Below are 6,427 nucleotides of genomic sequence, written 5' to 3' on the forward strand. Positions count from 1 at the left end.
TGATGCATATTTATATTCTAAATTCACCCCATCCCACCTGATTAATTCTAAATCATCCAGAGGAGGAGCAGTGTTTACAACTTTGGGTTCAATGTAAGCTTATAGTTCATAGTCTTAAGTTCCTTGTAATTTCATACGCTAAGAATACTTTTCACGTAATTGCATGTAGTTCATATCAAAGGGCAATTATTTTACTGTATCTCTTGTTTGCATAGTCTGTCATATAGTTGCAGCTAGTGGTATGGGAATTTATTATTCTCTTTGCATCTACTGATAATATCCAAATGTCTGGAGTTTTTCATGAGTCTGTTTTCTTTTTTGACACAAGTAATCTATTTTGGTTATGTATTATCATTTTAATCAAACTCTGTTACTACATCTATTGGCAGACAGTAATTGCAACACAATTGAGTGGGACATTCAATGCCCTAAAGCTGCAAGCTTCAATTTGTGTTAGGTGTTCTTTAACAACTTGAGTGATCACAGATAACATCAAGTCTGTAGGTTTTCTGTTGACTCAGGTCATAATCATTCTTTCATACAGTGGTTTGTTGATGTACATAGTGAAGTTCTGCTTAAATCTTGCTGTGAGCTGTGTTTTGAGCTGTTTGTATTCTTCACTCATTTCTATACATTTGTTAGCATGTCCATGTAATGTCAGCAGCCCTATCTTTGCATTATTGTAATAATTTTTGCTTTGCTTATTTTTAGTATCTTTTTTGAGAACAGAATTCACTGGGTTGTTGATAATGTTATTTGCTGCACATTTTTTAATAGTTTTTGTTGTTGTTGTTACTGAGTAATGTAACCTATTTCTTCTCAAGTAACATAACTGACTGCTGTAATTGTTTAACATTGAACAGTAAATGGACCTTTGACATCTCAGGGGTTCATCATCTCCCCTTGGTCAATAACCAAGAGATTTTCCCTCACATTTCTATAGAAGTGATACAATTTCCGATTCAGTTTAAAAGTCCACTGGAACTTCTGTTGATGGTATCACCACTTTGATAGCTTAATCCTATTTCTAGTCTTCCCGTGGGCTACATTGTAAAAATTACCAGTTTAAGTTCACCTCTTGATTACTGCCATGATTTTTCTCTAAAAAATGTGCTTTTTAGCATTTTTTAAAAACACATTTGTATAATGATAAAAGCTTTTAGGAATAGAAATCAGTACAGAAAAGAATGCTTTTCCCCCTTTGCCAACATGACTGACTTCAATGTTATGTATGAATACATGAATATATATATGTCTTTATTCAGTTTCATTTCAAGATTTCTTACCGATAGAGAAAGACCCCGTTTCTAACCTAGATCCAAGGTTCTTTCATTGGAATTTCAACAACATCAACAGGGTATTATTGTACGTATGCATACATGCAGATCTGTATATTTTGTTCTATGTTTTGTTTTAGTTGCAACTCTAGACATGCTATACTTAAATGATAAACTTCTGCAAAGTTTTACAGATTTTTACAGTTCCAGTGATGGCTTGGTTCTGTTGTCCTTCTCCTTTCAGCTTTCTCCTTTTGGGTTTTGAGAAGCTTAATTACTCGAGATTGGTATAAAGGCAGTGTGTTATATATCTGAGTGCTCCAATAATTACAGGTATGTATGTATGCATGTATGTATGTATGTATGTATGGAAGTATATGCATGCATGCACACACATGCATACGTGCACGTGCGTGTGAGTGTGTGAGTATGTGTATGTATGTGAGTGTACATTTGTACATATGTATATGTATTCAGAATAGAACTCATTCAAAAAGAGATCAAAATGACTGAAAATAAAAAGTAAAATGCTGCTTACTATCACACCTTTACTTTGTATGTGTCTCTGCTTTCATATATACATCCTAGTACTTGACTGATATGCTATTTTATTTTGCTCTTAGCAGGATTTGAATTCAGATCATAAAGATCCACAATAAATACCACTCTAATGCCACCTCAATAATAATAATAATAATAATAATAATAATAATAATAATAATAATAATAATAATATAGAAAGGATTGAGGTAACTCCTCCTGAAGATATAGAGTCAAAATTTAAAGAAGAGTGCCATTTGCTATCTTGTGAACAATATTTCGACATGAAAATGAAGTAGATTGACAAATTTATTTTTTGAACCAGTGGAAGACACGCAAGATGTCAAAATATTGTTCACGAGATAGCAAATGGCACTCTTCTTTAAATTTTAATAATAATAATAATAATAATAATAATAAAACTTGAAGAGGAAAAGAACACAAAAAAAGAAACAGCATGGAAGGAGAAAAAAATGTATGGTCAGTTTGCAAGAAATACAAATGCTAAGACAGATACAGAAGACCAGTGGCTGTGGATGAGGAGGAGTGACCTGAAGACAGAGACAGAAGCAGTTATGTGCACAGCAAAAGAACAAACATTAAGGACTCAGTATGTGAAATGCAGAATTGACAACACTACCAACAGCAACAAATACAGAATGTGTGGTGAGAGGGGTGAAACAGTATGGCACATCATTAGCAAATGCTTGAAAGTGGCACAATACAAATACAAAAGATAACATGACAACATTGTAAGAATGATCCATTTGGAGCTCTGGAAATTACGGCCTACAAAGAGAAAAGATGTGGTGTGAACAAACCCTCAGAAGGAGTCACCGAGAATGAAGACTGCGAAATCCTGTTGGATGCAACAATTCAGTGTGATCACCTGACCAGACATTGGACACTGGACATTGTTGTGGTGAATAATAAAGAAAAAACTTGCATGATAATTGACATAGCATGTCCCAATAACAACAGGATCAAAGAGAAAGAAGGGGAAAAACCGAACGATTACTAGGATTTGAAGTGGGAAATACAAAGGTTGTGGTCAATCAGAAGAGTAGATGTGGTACCAATAGTAATTGGTGCACTTGCAAGCATCGGCACTCAACTACCAACATGGCTCAAAGAGATTGGTGCAAATGTTAAGATAGAACACTTACAAAAATCAGCACTGCTTGGAACTGCAAGAAATCTTTGCAGGGTTCTTGAACCATGACCTGTGAACAAGTATCACCTAAGTCTGCTGGCTGTGGACAGCTGATACTTTCCATCATACCCAGGAAAATAAGCTGAGAGTTTTCATAAAATAATAATAATAATGCTAGAGTCAAATGAATAAGAAGATAAAAAATAATAAACCAGATATAACAATAATAGGCCAGGAAAAGCAAATTTGCTTACTATTTGATTCCAGGATTATGAAGAAAGAAGATGAAAAATTTAAAATAACAAAACAATCCCATAAAATTTTGAATTGCAAGAATTTGGAATATCATACTGTATTAATTGGTGCATTAGGGACTGTGAGCGATGTTATAGACATATAGTTGAGAGATTGGAATGGAATGTCCAGTAGAACTTCTGCAAGAAGTTTGCCTCTTTGGAACAGGAAAGATTATCAGTAGGGTTTTGAGCATTTGAAAGATTATTGAAAGTTTGTGGATATCAAAGATTACAAGTAGTAACCCACTACCCACATAAATTCTACTAGGAATAAGACCAATCCTGAGTCAAGTTCAATAATAATAGAACAGGTGATAAAGCGCATGATAGGAGAAAAGGACAAGAATAAAATACAAAGAGAGCATGTCAGACAGTTCAAAGAGAAACCTCTGCATGGTTAATTTTGGAGAGCCACTGAAGATGTATAAGGAACAAAATCCTAGGCTTGGTTGAATAAAGAGGCAATTAAAAAAAGAAACAGAGAGCCTAATTGTAGCAGCTCAAGATCAAGCGATAAAGACAAACAACTTGAGAGAAAATATGTATGGAGAGAATGTGTCAGAAAAATATAGAGCCCGCGGAATGAAATAGTGGCATACATTGTGACAGAATGCCCCAAGTTGGCACAGGAAGAATATAAGAAATGGAGGCACGACCAGGTTGTAAAAATTTTACACTGGAAACTGCCAGAAATGGGGATTCGAAGCTGGAAACACATGGTACAATCATCAAGTTGAAAGAGTACTGGTGTCAGTAAAATGTAAGATTTTGTGGGACTTACCTATTCAAACGGACAAGAAGTTAGAAAATAATAGGTCAAACATAACAATTATAGATAAGAAATAGTGAAATTTCTTATCGACCAATCATGCCTGTTTGATTCCAGGATTGTAAAGAAAGAGGCAGAAAAACAAAAAAAATACAATCCCTTAAAATTTGAAATAGGAAAAATTTGGAGCATGTGAACTGTAAAGGTCTTGCTATAATAACTGGTGTGTTGGGAACAGTAAGCAAAGATATAGATAAATGGCTGAAGGGGATTGAAATAGAATGCCTGCTAGATCTCCTACAGAAAGTTTATCTCTTAGGGACAGCAAGAATTATCAGGAGGGTTCTAAACTCTTGAATGACTGCTGAAAACTTGTGAATACAGGAAGTAACCCGCTACCTACATAAATCCTACCAGAAATAAGACCAAACCTGAGCCAAGCCAAAATGATAATAGTACTAATAATAAATAAATGATAATAATAATCAAATAAATAAATAATTAAATAAGCAATTTTCAAAGTGTTGCAAACATTTCCTTGTCCACATGGGTGAAGGTATGTGACCTAGTGGTTAAGATATTGCACTCTTGATTGTAAGATTGTGGTTTCACTTCTCAGATAAGGCAGTACATTGTGTTCTCGAACAGAACACTTTATTTTATTTTACTCAGCTGTAAATGAGTTCCAACTGTCCTGTTTAGTGGAGAGTAATTGTAATTTCAGTCAATTATACACCATGGAAATTGGGTTAAACTTTCGCTTCAGGAAATGTAGGGATCATGACAGACTTATGTCTAAGTATGCTAACATGGACTTAGACTATTACATCTAAGTATTAATATTAATGATTAATGCGCTGTATGGAAATAAGAGAAATGGGAATTCAACACCATTCCATGTAGATTTGGACTTGTGTTGAATTCTTAATTCTTTTACATCTGGATGATACATTAATTATCAATATTAAGACTTGCACTTGGTTGGTAGACTGGTAGAATCATTAGCATGCCTGATAAAATATTTAGTGACATTTCGTCCATCTTTATGTTCTGAGTTCAAATTCCGCCAAACTTGACTTCACCTTTCATGTTTGCAGGGTCAATTAAATAAGTACCAGATGAGCCCTGGGGTTGATGTGATTAACTTAGCCCCTCCCTTGAAATTACTAGCCTTGTGCCCAAATTTGAAACAAATATTAAGACTTAAACTATCTCATTAATATTCCATGGTACAAGTGCCACTTTAAGGTTGTTGTACTTAGAACTTATTTATATAAACGTGGTTTGCCTTTTTTTTCTCTCTTTTCTGGCTTCAGTAAAAATTTACATATTTGTTTACCTTTTAACAGAACCACTTAGTGATGGCACCACTGTTCGGGCATGATCGTTACCAGTGTCACCTTCCTGGCACTTGTGCCGCAGCTTCATGTTCCTGGCACTTGTGCCGCAGCTTCATGTTCCTGGCACTTGTGTCGGTGGCACATGAAAAGTCATTCGAGCGAGATCGTTGCCACTGCTGCTGGACTGGCTCCAGTGCAGGTGGCACGTAAAATACACCATTTTGAGCATGGCTGTTGCCAGTACTGCCTGACTGGCCTTCGTGCCGGTGGCACGTAAAAGCACCCACTACACTCTCAGAGTGGTTGGCATTAAGAAGGGCATCCAGCTGTAGAAACTCTGCCAGATCAGATTGGAGCCTGGTGCAGCCATCTGGTTCACCAGTCCTCAGTCAAATCGTCCAACCCATGCTAGCATGGAAAGCGGACGTTAAATGATGATGATGATGATGATGATTGCAGAAAAACTGGCATAAGAAGGCTTTTATTGCCATCTCCTGAACACCAAAAAAATCAAGGATACAAGATAAATTTTTGATCAATGAACTGAAGTGATCTGAATGCAGGCAGGTGAATAATTCTCTTAATAACTCTAAATTTGATATATGATGTTGTAATTATGATATCTATCAGGGGAATCAGCAGCAGAATATTAGATATCATGTTATGTATAGTTTACTTTTATTTTTGTTAGTGTTGTTGACTTGTTGCAGTTTTACTATAGAATGGGACAACTGGGCACAACTGTTTGGGTGCTAAACTATTTTGGTGATGACACTTTTAATGATATACATTTTGCATTGAAAGCAGACACACACACACACACACACACACACATGGAAACACACATATACAAAAAGAAGGAGAGAGAAAGAGAAACATTAATAGACTACACTTGGTAAAAAAGAGATAGAGAAGCAAAGGGGAAGAGAAAAACTCTTAAATGGATTGAAAAATTAACCTAATAGACACAAACACGAAAACATCTGTCTCTACATACACAAAAAAATATATGCATACACATGAAGACAGAGTGAGAAAGAGAGAGAGAGAGA

Source organism: Octopus bimaculoides, chromosome 2, assembly GCF_001194135.2.
Source record: "Octopus bimaculoides isolate UCB-OBI-ISO-001 chromosome 2, ASM119413v2, whole genome shotgun sequence".
NCBI classification, from domain to species: Eukaryota; Metazoa; Mollusca; class Cephalopoda; order Octopoda; family Octopodidae; genus Octopus; species Octopus bimaculoides.